The following is a 14,743-nucleotide window of genomic DNA, read 5'->3' as shown; positions in this document are numbered from 1 at the left end:
CTACTCTATTTTCTGGAAGACCGAATCTTCTAGACTTTGATAAGTTCTTCCTAGACCCAGTCCACAATACAAAATGTTTCCCCCCCAAAGCAAATTTTTTGTGTCCTTTTATTTCTTATGTGCCTTTAACCTCTTATTTTACAGCTGCTAATGTGATAACCCAAAACAATGTTTGCACTTGGGTATCCTTCTATTGCTTAGCCTGAAAGTTCTCTAGGTTCAAACTTCAGCATGTTAATTAAGCATATATGTAGATGCCAAGCAGCACGCTGTGTCTTTCACATTTTCTCTCATTTGACTTGTAAATGACCTTATAGGGTAGCATGCCATTATCTTCATTTATAGATGAGAAAACCAAACTCAAAGAGGTTAAGTGACTTGCTCAAGATCATGTGGCTAGTAAACATGAAAGCAATGATTCAAACACAGACCTGTCGGGGCGCCTGGGTGGCGCAGTCGGTTAAGCGTCCCACTTCAGCCAGGTCACGATCTCGCGGTCCGTGAGTTCGAGCCCCACGTCGGGCTCTGGGCTGATGGCTCAGAGCCTGGAGCCTGTTTCCGATTCTGTGTCTCCCTCTCTCTCTGCCCCTCCCCCGTTCATGCTCTGTCTCTCTCTGTCCCAAAAATAAATAAACGTTCAAAAAAAAAAAAAATTTCAAACACAGACCTGCCTTCCTTTAAGTCCAGGGTTCCATTATACCTCAAACACCTGGAGGAAGAGGTAATAATATTGGATTTTAAGGTGACCTTGCAAGTACAATACAAACGAGCTACACTACTGGAGAATATACCACATTATAAGAGAATATGGAGTCACACAAGCCTGGCTTCAAACTGACTCTGTTACTTTTTAGCTGTGTTTATGGGCAAGTGTTCTAGCTCATTCTCTTTAAATATAGATACCAGCAACTCAATGAATCATTGTGGAGTTTAAATGGTATAAAATGTGCAAAAATGCCTAAAACAGTACCTGGCACATAATCATCACTTTAAAAAATAATAGGGGCGTTCACTTTAAATCACAAAGACTGAAATCTGGTTTCATTAAAGTACTACATCTCCCAAAGTCAAAGAACTATTTACAGAATTCCAAAGTATCATCTGTGATGTTGAAACATTACCAAGAGCCATGCCATACATATAAAACAATACAGAAGTTTTACGTAGTCTTAAAATGTAATCTGAAACAAATCTGTCCTACAATTAAAACTTTTAAAAGAGGTTAGAGTGGAGGAGAGCCAAAGCATAAGAGACTCTTAAAAACTGAGAACAAACTCACGGTTGATGGGGGGTGGGAGGGAGGGGAGGGTGGGTGATGGGTATTGAGGAGGGCACCTTTTGGGATGAGCACTGGGTGTTGTATGGAAGCCAATTTGACAATAAACTTCATATACTGAAAAAAAAAAAAAAAAACAACTTTTATCTGACCTCTGGTAGTGTTCATACCAAATCTGATCAAGTCTACTACCAAAACTTTTTTTTTTTTTAAATGTTCATTTATTTTTGAGGGGGGGGGGAGGGGCAGAGAGAGAGGGAGACAGACTCTGAATCAGGCTCCAGGCTTCGGAGCTGTCAGCACAGAGGCTGACGCGGGGCTTAAACTCATGAACCATGAGTTCATGACCTGAGCTGAAGTCGGCAGCCTAACCGACTGAGCCACCCAGGCGCCCCTACCAAAACTTCTGATTGAAGTTTTTCTTTTCTTCTTTTGATCTGATGTTTTTTATATATCAGAACTTCTTTGTCATAGATTGTGTCGCTGTTATTGTGCAACATATTTTAATGGTTTGTGGTTTTATTGCTTTTTGCTTTCTCAATTTTTATGACCTAAGTTATCTCTTTTCTTTTGTTCTTTCATGTTACTTTTACTCTCACATATTGCTTCCGGTGGTAGAATGGCACTTTGATGTATGTTGATGATGAAACACTCATGATTAGCAGTCTCTGGCCACACACTTCAAATAAACTCAGAAATCTAGAGAATGGCCACGTGTAGGGAACTGCATGGAAAGTAAATGGTGCCGTTTATTTGTCCTGAAATAAGGACTCTTCATCCTGTGAATTTACTCATTATCATGTTAGAACTAGCTATACTGTGTTTTGTTAAAATTAGTTAAAATTACCCAAAGTTATGCATCTTTTCTCAATTGGTGTTCTGGGAATATTTAATAAAACATTTTTGTAGATAAAATGGATGGTATCTTTTAAAACTTTACACGTAATCCATATATGATACAAAATTTTTGGTCAGAATTTGGGGAGAAAAATGGTCCTTTTTGCATTTGTAATTTTCCTCAAGTGAAAATTCTAGATCCCAGGTGAATTAAAAAATACCTGTACTAGGTTGCGTATTTTTAAGGTAATCAGTAAGCATCATTCATACACCCCTCAGGGCAGGAAGAACCCGGCCCCTATCAGATCATTAACCTTATGCTTATCTTTGTATTCAGCTCCTTTGCTTTTGCTGCGGCCATCTTCTTTCCCTTTTCTCTAAAATGTTCAAAAGTGAATGTAAAAATTACAGTCAGCTGACTTCATTATGAACAGCAGACACCCACTTGTTCCCTCTTTCCCCTCATAGGAAGAAATGCCCACTTCATTGTTTCTGTAATGCCGAATGATCTTGATGCGCAGGCACTGCTCAAAATAGCATGCTAGTAAACACGGCATGAGGGTCATTGGCATTCTCCGTGCGTTCCAATGTAACAGCACGGCGTAAAGTTTTATCTGTATTATTATAAAGGACGCAGGCTCAGTTTTATTGAAAAGGCTTTGTGAAGCATGGCATGATTATAGGAAACATGAACTTTACTGGACTTTCCATAGGATGTTACTTTTAAGTGTGCTGGCTCTTTAATATAAATATAGCATCTAATTAATGACTGAAGATGGGTTCTAGATTTTTACCAACTATCCATCTATATGCATCTCTCTTAAGGAGTCTTCGTTTTGCTGTAACTACTGTAGATGCTTCAGTCAACGATGAACTTCGAGAAGGATATTTGTGCTTCTCATGGTTGTATCACATCCATCACTCTCTTCCATTAAAAACCATGTAAGTGTCTGAAAAGCACGGCCACCCACATGGAATGCAGAGGACAATGGCAGAAAAGCCTGAAAGCATCCTCCGAGCAGCAAATCACACAAACAAGACCTCTGTTAATAATACATTCATTTACTCATAAATAATCAAAGTAGCATATTTTTGAAATACAAATTACAAAAAGGGGCTGGCTTGACTCATAAAACCCAACATTCTAGTATAAATTTATTGATATTTTTTCCCACAAACCATCTATTTTCTAGTAAACTATTAAATAAAAGCTTAACCAAAAAGAATCTATCTATATCTGGATCTGTATCTATATACCATTAACTCTTTAAGCAAATAACCTACAGCAAAAATATCCAAAGACATTAAAAAAAAAGAAGAAGAAAAAACAACACAAAAAACCTTAACTCCTCAAAGCATATTCTAGATGTTGAAATCATAGAGATTATACCCTTTCTGAAACTGAAGTGAGTCAAATTCACTACAAAGACATATCAAAATCAAGGTGGACTGAAAATAACAGCAATTAAATAGAGTATTGCTCATTAGAACAATTAAAAACATTTTGCCTCTAGAGATGAAAAAAAAATTTTTTTTCCAGTTTAGGAGAATGGGGGGCATAAAGAGTGAGATGGGGCATATACAAATGGGCATATAAACAATTAATTAGTAAAGTCAATTTAAGGAGGATGAATATTAAGATCCTTCTGAAAAGCACCATAACATAATTACAATCAGGTTTTTTTCCACTTACTTAGAGGGCAATGTGTAAATGCACATTTCCCCCCATTGCCTACTTATGAAAAAATGTTTATTATTCAATCCACTTCTCTGCAGAGGAGATACATATGCACTAATATAAACATGATTGTGGATTTATATTAACAGTATATAGATTTCAAAATTGCCTAAAGAAACCTGATTTTGAACTGGGTGCTTTAGGTGGTAAACCATGGAAATGTCAACTTTGATTTGAGCTAACAAAAAGGAATTTAGAGGATGGATAAGCTCCAGGACCTTTGAATTAAATGAAAGACCAGAACACTCCACAGAATGTCTGCAATAACAGTCTCTACAGAAAATTATGAGGAACTACATAAATCCACCCTCTTCCTCTTCACACAGGCTCATTAAAGCTGTACTGACTCTCTGGGCAGCTATAATTCTGCTGACTGATACCCTGGAATCACCCTGTCAATACCCAGTGGTGTGCTGCCTCTCCAACTATCTCTGCCCCTAATATTCCTCTCTTTGATGGGATTTGCTGACCTTTAATCTGATGCTAGTTTACTCTCATCACTGAAGTGTAAGTCGGAGAGCAATAAAACGGCAACCTCACTGATTCAAAAGGGAGAGCTAAAGCCTGCTAACTGTGAATCTAACCTTTCGTAATGGCTCGCTCTTAAAGGAGGAAGCATGAAGTGGAAGGCAGCTAAAACAAACAATGTGTAATGCTGAGCACAAGATTTATTAGAATCCCTTTTGCATGGGTATTACAAGAGGACATCAGGGCCGTAAACAAGAGATACACAAATATTTGCAAGGGAGACAGAAGTCTTGGTCAGAATACCCTTCCGTGCCAATACAAATCTGAACAAGAACCGTGCTACAGGAGATCAAGCAGGGTTAGATGAACGAAAAAGCCTGGGATTACTCCAGGTGGATGCAAACAATACCAGAGTAATAAAACCATCATTAAAAATAAGATGTTTTTCTGTGATGAAGTACCAGACTATAATGACTGAACACCAAAAACTCACATTCATAATGGGTCCCTGGAAATTCAAAGAGCTTGTGGAAATTAAATGCTTCCAAATAATTTTCAGTGTAATATTAAAGGAAGGTTAATAAGACCTCGCATATAGTGAGTGCTTCCTAGGTGCCAGGCACTGATCCAAGTGCTTTACCTGTGTTAACTCATTTAGCGATCCCAACAATCCAAAGAGGGAGGTACTATTATCATGCCCACTTTTACTATCATAAAACTGAGGCACACGCCAGCGGTAAAAGCCCACGCATATGGTCACACAGCTAGATGGTAAAAGAGCCAAGATTTGAACCTAGACAGTCTAGCTTTACAGCCTGAACTCTTCACCTCCTCTTGCACATACTATTTTTAACAGAATCTAAAATACAGAGTAACTTCCTACCAGGAACATTCACTTCTATTTTATTTTTGTATTTTTAAAAGTTGGTTCTGGGTCATTTGAAAAACGTCTTCGCCATAAGACCCTTTGTTCATTTGTGAATACTCATTCTTCATCAATGTTTTTTGTTTTATATGAAACAGTGATTTTGAAGAAATAAAAATAATACTATATAAATAACACTGTATTGTCAATTTTATCATATTTCTCCAAATTAATCTTTTAAAGATGATCACCGGGGCATATTTTCCAAAAATTTTGTCAATTAGGAAGACACAAGCAACCATTAAATCAAAAGTTGATGGGGCGCCTGGGTGGCTCAGTCGGTTGAGCGTCCAACTTTGGCTTAGGTCATGATCTCGCGGTCTGTGAGTTTGAGCCCCGCGTCAGGCTCTGTGCTGACAACTCAGAGCCTGGAGCCTGCTTTGGATTCTGTGTCTCCCTCTCTCTCTCTGCCCCTCCCCCCCCATGCTCTGTCTCTCTCTGTCTCAGAAATAAACATTAAAAAAAATAATAAGGGGCGCCTGGGTGGCGCAGTCGGTTAAGCGTCGGACTTCAGCCAGGTCACGATCTCGCGGACCGTGAGTTCGAGCCCCGCGTCAGGCTCTGGGCTGATGGCTCAGAGCCTGGAGCCTGTTTCTGATTCTGTGTCTCCCTCTCTCTCTGCCCCTCCCCCGTTCATGCTCTGTCTCTCTCTGTCCCAAAAAAATAAATAAACGTTGAAAAAAAAAATTAAAAAAAAAATAATAATAAATAAATAAATCAAAAGTTGAAGTAATAAAGTTCAAATATTTAATATTTTCAAACTGTATTTATACAAAAAACAATGTAAATTATTCCATAAATAGCAGCAAATTTGGGCCTCTTTTAAATGATCTGAAATTGGCATCCAGTTTTTATGACTGATCTCCTGAGATTTCAACTATTTGGCCAACAAGTTTGAAGAGCCATTGCCTGAATCACAAATATGTATAGATAGACTGGTTTCATATCAACTAGTGGCGCTAATAGAACAAAGCTACTCTTCACTTGCTTACACAAAGACTGAGTGTCTTCCATTATAAATTAATCTGGTAAACAAAAAAAGAAGGATCTTTCAGGTTGCAAAACACATGAATCTATATAAAATATACACTAAATGCCAGAGCGTAAACAAAGCGGAAGTTATTGCATAACAAATCTCTTCCAATCCTCCTGGGGAAAACAGAGTCTGACAGTATTAGGTTCTAACAGGTGCAGATAGCAGAAGAATTACTTATTCATTCTACCAGAAAGAAAAAGGATAATAAAAAGCATAATTTAATTTATAATTTATGTTTACAAGTGTTATTTTTAAGAGTTACAGTCTGCTTTGCAGATTACTTGGTCTGGTTCAAGTTGACATGTTGCATCATAGAACAAGCCTGAAGGGTCTTCACAACATGTACAGTAATTAACACGTCATTAACACATTAACTAATACACATTCAACATCATCAATGTTAATAGCATAATAATTAACTTGTTGTGCATAGCACATAACACCCCCTGGCACTTTTCAAAATAAATTTGGAAATGCATACTTCCAAATATTTTAAAAGGTAGCAATTCATATTGAAATACTTTCATCAATAAACATTTTTATAGTTGTGTATGTGTGTTGTGTGTGTATTTTTTAAATGAGGCATATTTAGTGATGCTACAAATTAAATCTGTATCTGATTCAAACTGTACTGGTACGAAAATACGAAGAACAAAGACGAGGCTTACTCTCTGAAAGAACTAGTAATACATTAAAAATTTAATACTTGGCAGGTCAAATCTGGATACTCCCTGCAGAAGACAACCAATATTAATGAATCAGACTACAGAGTCATTGTCTGAGATCCCAAAGGAAACAATAATGCGAGTACGACAAATTCTTCGTAGAAGAGAAAATCCTGCAAAACTACTTAATAGAATATCACTGGTCAATGTCCTGATCATATATACGTTAAATCTGATATAATGTTTTTGAATATGCACATAATCTAGACTCAGTTTTAACTAAAAATTTACTCTGACTTTACTTTTCAGTCTAGGTCTTTGCAGGAAATACCTGCCTTACGATGAACCTCTCTCCCCATATAAGAAATAATCATTTATTTTTTTTAATACAAGTTGTTTTATTGCCACAATAGATCTAAAAGGTACAAATAAAGCCCCTTCTTCAAAAAACAAAGATTTGAGTTTCTCAAACAATGAAGGTGACAATTAAAACAAGGGCAAAAAATAAAAATAAAAATAAAAATAAGGCAACTTTGGGTGTCATGGTTCAAACAAGCATCCTGTCACATCAGGTAGCTACTTTTCACAGCTGATCTGGAGAACTCTGAGTAGTAAAGTGATAACAAGAAAAGAGTGCAAAAGGATGAGATAAGCAAAATAAACACATTATAGACAGGCTACCAGGTGAACTCAAGTTAATTACTGCCTGGTTATTATTTCTTTTAATACTTTTGCAACTGTTATTGGAAGTGACACCCTCTGGAAAACATAACTGGTTAGTTGACTCAACTAACTACAGGAGTCCGGCTATGTGCCAGGCACATATTCTTTTCCTTTTATATTCTTTTCTATTTGATATTTCATTCATTCATGCTTTCATTCAACAAACCCACCTACCAAATACCCATTATACATAGAGCACTGTGCTAAAACTTATATATAGCTGTTTAGCAGAAATTACTGATCACAACCACGTAACTTCAGATTCCATTAAGAAAAAGCTATTTCAGAAATGCAATTTTGAAGTACAATTTCCTAGATTTTAAATCAATTAACATGCCATCTACTAAAATTAGTTGTACAAAAAATATCTGTATTCATTTAGTCTTTCATATGTAGTCAAGAAGCTCAGATCCAGAGTAAATGCCAGATAAGGAATCCATAAATGCCCTCTAAGTAAAGGCATTTATTTAAAAACATAAAATTTATCACTATCTTTCCCTTTATTTATGTCACCTTTGGTACTGGCTACCTTTGAGCTCTCTGGCATTACAACAGCAGGAGGTGAATATCACACCAATTTGAGATCAGAAAACTTTTAGGGAGAATATGACAAAAAAGAGGTGCTAAATTATGTTTTCTTCCAGCTTTAAAATCCTACAATTCTATAATAATGACAAAAAATCTAAAATAATATATAAACACAAAATACACAAATATCGAAACAGTATTTTAAGCCATCTTGTAGAACAGATTTAAGGACCTTCACCTGGTATCTATAAATAGTTCGGTTATATTTGGTTAGAGAAAGAATAAATTATAGTTTAATCCTTGAGCAACAAAATGTTCCCCTACTGAGTTTTTGCCTTGAGGAAGAACCTGAAAGCAAAACATCCCACTTTTAAGCTTCTTGTTTTCCAGGTAGTACATGTAAAAAGGGTCAGTTTTCTGATAAAATACATTCTGCATTCCGCACATTGCTTGGTGGATGTGTTTCTTTTTGAAAAGTATCAAGGCATATTTGGGGGACTGGTATCATGATATAAATAATATATACACTTGAGTGCACATGACTAGGGATAAGACTCATTTGCTTTCACTACATCTCTATGTGGTTTGTTTGGGTGGAAAGCTACCTGCCTGTTGAGGCTACACTGTGGATGAGCAGAACCGTCAGCAGTTTATCCTGGGGTCTTCTACACTGCATACAATTATGCTGGGGTCACCTGGGTTATATAGGAAGCCTGAAGTTTTAAACTGTCATTAGAATATTGCAGCCCGATTTTAACAATACAGCAGTGCTTCTAATGATCTTAAAGGTAATTCACTATTCAGACCCCAAGCAAAAGATGCAAATGTAACACTGAAAGCTCCTTATTAAACACCCACAGGCTACGTCTCTGTACAATAAGTGGTCCAGGTCTTTTTAGAACATACTAATTAGATGAACAGAGAATCCGATAAATGCAAAACCAGGTCATGCAGCAAAAATGGCAAAGTGTTAAAAAAAAAAAAAAAGTTGGGGGGGGAGTGGAGAATGAGAAAAACATACCAAATAACTCCATCATACCATTATTTAAAAATTATCTACAATAATGAGGCAAAATAAATCATGTCAGGTCACTATTTGACTCACCCAAATTAGGGTGGATATTACTATTAAAGTTAAGTTTTAAGTTTATTGTCAGGGATATGCTTAACTGATGATACAATACTATGAATAATACATTAAGCAAAAGCCCAATCTAAAATTAAATTTGCCTTGGGTTATCTCCCATTACTATAAACATTCAGAATTATTCTGGTTTATAAATGAAAGCTAATATCAAGAAAATACTTTTTGGGGCTTTTGCTCTTTAACAGTTGCAAATACAGAGTTGCCAAACCAACACCGGGACAGTTCTACAGAAGACAATGTCCTCAATTCTTAATCACTTCTAGATAAGCACTTACATAGACACATTTAATAGAAAATAGAAAAATATTACATTTGTCATTTAAGATGTATCAAAATTCAAGTAATTTATTTCACATGAAATGTTGGGCAAGTACCCCCCGCCTTTTAAAAATAAAGTCTCCCTGTTCTAATCCTAACTTTGTAGAGGGTGCAGAGTAGACAGTGTAGTCATGGCAGTGAGGCATTGAAATAGTCACCAGCTGACCAAAAGCTGTAAGACACTGTCAATGATAAAGCTTTAGGGTTTGTGTTCTATTCTCCTCCCTTCATGTACCCTCTGACAATGACAACACACACACACACACACACACACACACACACACACACACACTCCATCTAAAGAATGTGACATACACAATAAGGAGAAAAATAAACTAGGCATATGATAGAAAGGGCTTTCATCTCATAAGTTTGTTGAAAAACAATTTAGCTTCTTTAGAAGCTCTTACTGAAATCAGCATTTTAGTGACATTACTTCCAACACCACAGAAGTTTCTTTTATTAAATAACTCATGGGAGAAAAATACCCCTTAATGTCAAACGGTGGTTTTGTTTTACTCTGTTTTACTATCATTCGGTTCTAAATTCAGCCATTTCTGTATTAGTACTTGTGTATTCTTTAAAAAGGCTAAATGTTTTATGTAACTTTGGGCATCTACTGTAAACAATAAAATTATATGTATTAAAAAAAATTGTACTCATACCTTAAACAACTTTAACATTCAACGTAAAATAACCATAATAAAAATAATCATAGATACCCAGAAGGAAGTACTAAATCAATCTACTACAACTTGAATTTATGAAACTTGAAGCACTGGACCAGAAGTCCAAGGATCTGGATCCTCATTTCATATCTGCTGTACTATTGGGTTGTATGGCCTTGGGCAAGTTGCCTCCCCAGAGCCTCATTTTTCTGTCTATAAAATGAGAGGACTGAGTTAGATGTTCCATAGGCTCCTTTCCCCGGCAAGTTCAGAATTTAGATAGGACTCTGATACTATGATTATAAACTATGATAAGTGGCCCAATGATTCTGAAATGGGCCCTAAAATTCAAAAGGCCCTAATTTTATTTACTCTGTAAAGCAAAATTGAGTCATTATTACACTAAATTCTCTGAAACTTAAGTTGCATCACATTCTAAAGGAGAGTATGGAAGTTTCCAGGAGAAAATTTTGTTCTTCTCTCAGAATCAGGTTGTACTAGGGAAGTGGGGTAGAGGTAAAGAATGGTGGTAGGACAATGTCCTTACTGGTAAGAACGGTAACACCTAACACATAAATCTTATTCTAAACACACAAAACCTGCCTCAGAACCTCAAATCTTTCTTAGCCCAGAGACCAGGTCCACAGATCTACAGTACAAGAAGAAACCCCATTATCTATTCCATCACACAGTTGACTTCAGGCTCAAGTTACAATTCTTATGTAGAGGCCACTGTACTTAAAAGGCCATATTTGTTAAAGAACAATGTATTTTGTAGTGCACTAGGTAGTGCCTCATAAAATGGTTGCCATCTGGAAGTGAATGATAACTGAAACAAGACACATTAATATTTTAATTATTTTAAGAATTGACTAAAATTTATTTAAAATACCCATTCCTTAATTAGGGCTTAACACCAGCTAGTGGTAGATATATATTCACATAGTTTAAGACCTTGACAAGATTCTGGGGTGCCTGGATGGCTCAGTCAGTTGAGTATCTGACTCTTGATTCTGGCTCAGGCCATGATGCCAGGGTCATGGGATTGAGCCCCGGAGATTCTCTCTCACCCTCTCTCTGCGCCTCTCCCACACTCAGGCTCACTCTCGTGCTCTCTCTCTCTCTCTCTCTCTCATAAACAAACAAATGAATATAAAAATAAAAAATAATACAGACCTTTACAGGATGCTATGCAAATAATAATTCTGCCCATGTCCAATACAAGTAAACAGCACTTGTATGGAAAGCTCCCATAAACTCTGATGCTTTTTCTTACTTCAATCCAGTACTTTCAAATCAGATAACCTCAAATAGCAGTTTTCTCTGCATAAACTAGAAGTACAATAAATTTCAGTACGTGGCTTTTCAGACACGTGAATACATTTTACTGGTATATATGACATTTCAGAATGGCTTACGCCTCTAATTTGTTGAAGATCATTCAAATATTTTAAACCAAAATTGTAAGTAACATTTGCCAGAAAGTAGTTAATAGTGATAATTCTCAGAACCCAGAAAAGGCCTCCTCAATTCATACTTAGATCATTTACCATTCCAAAATATACTCTATTTTTTCTGATATTCTCCATAAAGTCTCGGGTTTGATTGGATGGTATAACAAGCAAAATATCTTGTGAATGTTTTTTGCCCTCAAGAAGCTATTCTAAATGAATTAGTCTTCCACAAATTAATGAATTCATATTTTAAGATGCATTTGCAAAATGTTCTATCATTCCAATGCTAATTTGCAACCTAGTTAAGAAATGTTAGCCTACTTGGAGGAAAAAAAAAACTCTAATGGGGAGTGAATGTCATGTTTGCACAGAAAAGAAGGACATGTGAATACAAAGCTCATATGTACTGGTTTTGACAAGACATTGCATTTAAGTGATTTTATTATGCATATTATTTCAAATATTCAATACCATTTAGATATACACCTAACTATTGAAACCTTTTAAACAATGATTACATTTTAAAAATTCACATTAAATTACATGTAATTTCTTGAAATCAATTATAGATGAGCAGGAAAGGAAACAGTTAATACGCTAATTACAATAATTAAGAGTTGCCAATTTAATTATAGCTGGCGATATGAATGCTCTAACATTTGTTAGAGTGTAAAAAACAAACCTTTAATGCAGAGACTTTGTTCACAAACATCTAATGGAGACCTCCTCTACCTCACTCTGTGCTTCTCTGCTGACACAACAGCAATGGGTTCAGATTGAAGAACTTGTCAGCAATCAGGCAGGAGGAGGCTAATTAGCTTGCAGGTTAATGAGTGTGATGGCTCTTGACAGCATTTGGTTACAGCCTCTTCTGTATTTAAACAATAAATGATTACTTATATACAGTTGAGACATTCTAAGCATAACAGCCAAGCCCACATTCGGTTTTACAAGTATAAAATCAGTTCTTTTGTTTGTAAATCAAAAATATAAAATTTCCATTAGTTATATGTCTCACATTCTCAATACAGAAATACAGTAAGGAATACAGAAAGGAAATGGGCATTTTCTAAAAGGTAATACATGTCTTTATATACAGTTATGCCCTTTTGAGTTGAAAATTTCCATTGAAAAGTGCCTGGTGGGTGACATAACTGGGCTGCTAAATGATAGTTTAAATATAGCAGCTTTTTAGTAACGTATTAACAACTTTCCTCAAAAAAAAAATTCAAGGAAGATTTCTGTCTTAATTTTTTATTCTAGGTTCCTCTTTCTGTGAAATAAGTATACAAGGCACACACAGAGGAATCTCTCCGCTTACCTTGTCAGTTACTAGGGATTTGAAAACAGGTGGTGAATTAAGGAAATAGCTCTATTGAGAGATTAACCCATTTCATCAGCCAGTGGAGAAGGAAATAAGAACATTTTTACAGCATCCTTATAATCCATATATTTAGTGGTAACAGAAATGCCTTAATAAAAGCACCAAGAAAAGAAATAAGTGAGTACTTTGCAGCATTTTGATTTACTTTGTAAAGTAGCAAGTATTAAAATCTAAGTAGTCTGATTTTTATTTACATGAGAGGAAAATGATATGTGTCCAGGAAAACCTTATCTGAGAATTAAACTGAACTTTAGCTGCATAATATCAAGGGAAGGTTATTTCAATTTAATATTCAGTGTTCCCTAGAAATTTGAGCACAGACATGGAAGAAACACCTGCTGAGATTCACACTGCTTTCTAAATTATTTTGCATGCATGAAAATATTATTTGTGTACCTTTCTCACTACTGTATGATGAGCATTTGAATAAAAATAGAAAAGTAATAAAATTTTCAAACATGTACCTTTCTAATGCTCTTTTTTATGTTTAAGAATAAAAAGTATTATATCCATCACAATTATGGTAGCCAATAAATAACTATACATCAAAAAGCTGTAGTAGACCTGGGCAGATTTAGTGGAGGAAAAAAAAAAAAAAAAAAAAAAAACTAGTGTACAAACCAAAACAGTTTGTTGTAGACTTAAAAATTCTAGGTATAGTGAGTGCCTATAATTTCCAAAGGATGAAAGAAATGATGCAAACTCAAATTATGCGGTTTGTTTATTACTTTCCCTTAGTTATTCTGAATAAAAATCCTTAGGGTCAACACACAAGTATGTTTAAAATTTTCCATCCATTGTGTGCTACTTAAACATCTGAATTCTTTACTACATTATAAACAGTACATGAATGCGAGTTTCTCTATATCAGGTGTACATTCTTAAATGATACCAATAACATAGCTTTACAGGTAGGTCTTATCACACATACATGCAGCCCAGTGCATTTTATAATCTATGCCCCTAAACTGGTTACATAGATCCTTTAAGCCCCAAAGGTCATAATGTTGTACTAGATTTAGGTGGACATGTAAACAACTTTTCCTAAGTTCAAACCCAAGTAATATTTGCAGAATCAAAATTTTCCTCTGAAATATATGATTAATTCCAACTTGGTGACTTTTGGGGGGAAACTGACACCTAGCCAAAATCACAACCCATTCTGCCTGTTTAAATGAGAATATTCCTCAGTCTGAAAAATTATTTATAGAGATTTTTTACTACCCTTGTATACTGCAATGTTATTTCCTTTCCCACACACTAGCAAAGTCCATTTTCACAACTGCTATAAAGCGGCATGTTCACAGCTAGTAAAACAACTCAATAAATAGCCTCACGAAGCTATAGCTGTCTCATATCCTTTCCTCAATAAAAACAGAGGTGAACTGCTTATTTTCAGCAGCACACTATAAGAAGACAGAAGCATTATGACTGCTCATACATTCTGACTATCATTTGCCACAAGCTATATCTGTCAGCATTAAATAAAGCTGCATTATAAATGTAAACAAAACACCCACATCTACAAAATGAGCTGTCCGCCATGGCTGTAGGCATGAATTGAACCCGCTTATTG

General features: G+C 35.7%; 1 protein-coding gene and 1 long non-coding RNA gene across 4 annotated transcripts in view; both read right to left on the bottom strand.

Annotated features, from left to right (window-relative positions):
• LOC123593744 overlaps window positions 1-1,270 on the bottom strand; it is an 8,634-nt gene extending 7,364 nt beyond the window's left edge. Inside the window, exons 1-2 of the long non-coding RNA XR_006710483.1 lie at window positions 668-1,270; window positions 1-431 (exon numbers count right to left, since the gene is read on the bottom strand). The exon at window positions 1-431 is cut by the window's left edge and continues 7,364 nt beyond it. This is a non-coding gene — a long non-coding RNA (uncharacterized LOC123593744). The remainder of the gene's footprint in view (window positions 432-667) is intronic.
• Window positions 1-14,743, bottom strand: part of PBX3 (PBX homeobox 3) — a 221,807-nt gene that overhangs the window by 63,898 nt on the left and 143,166 nt on the right. The gene's annotated exons all lie outside the window — the stretch shown is intronic.

This window comes from Leopardus geoffroyi, chromosome D4, assembly GCF_018350155.1.
Source record: "Leopardus geoffroyi isolate Oge1 chromosome D4, O.geoffroyi_Oge1_pat1.0, whole genome shotgun sequence".
NCBI lineage: Eukaryota > Metazoa > Chordata > Mammalia > Carnivora > Felidae > Leopardus > Leopardus geoffroyi.
The sequence above is the reverse complement of the archived record's forward strand: the minus strand, read 5'-3'. Positions and strand labels throughout refer to the sequence as shown.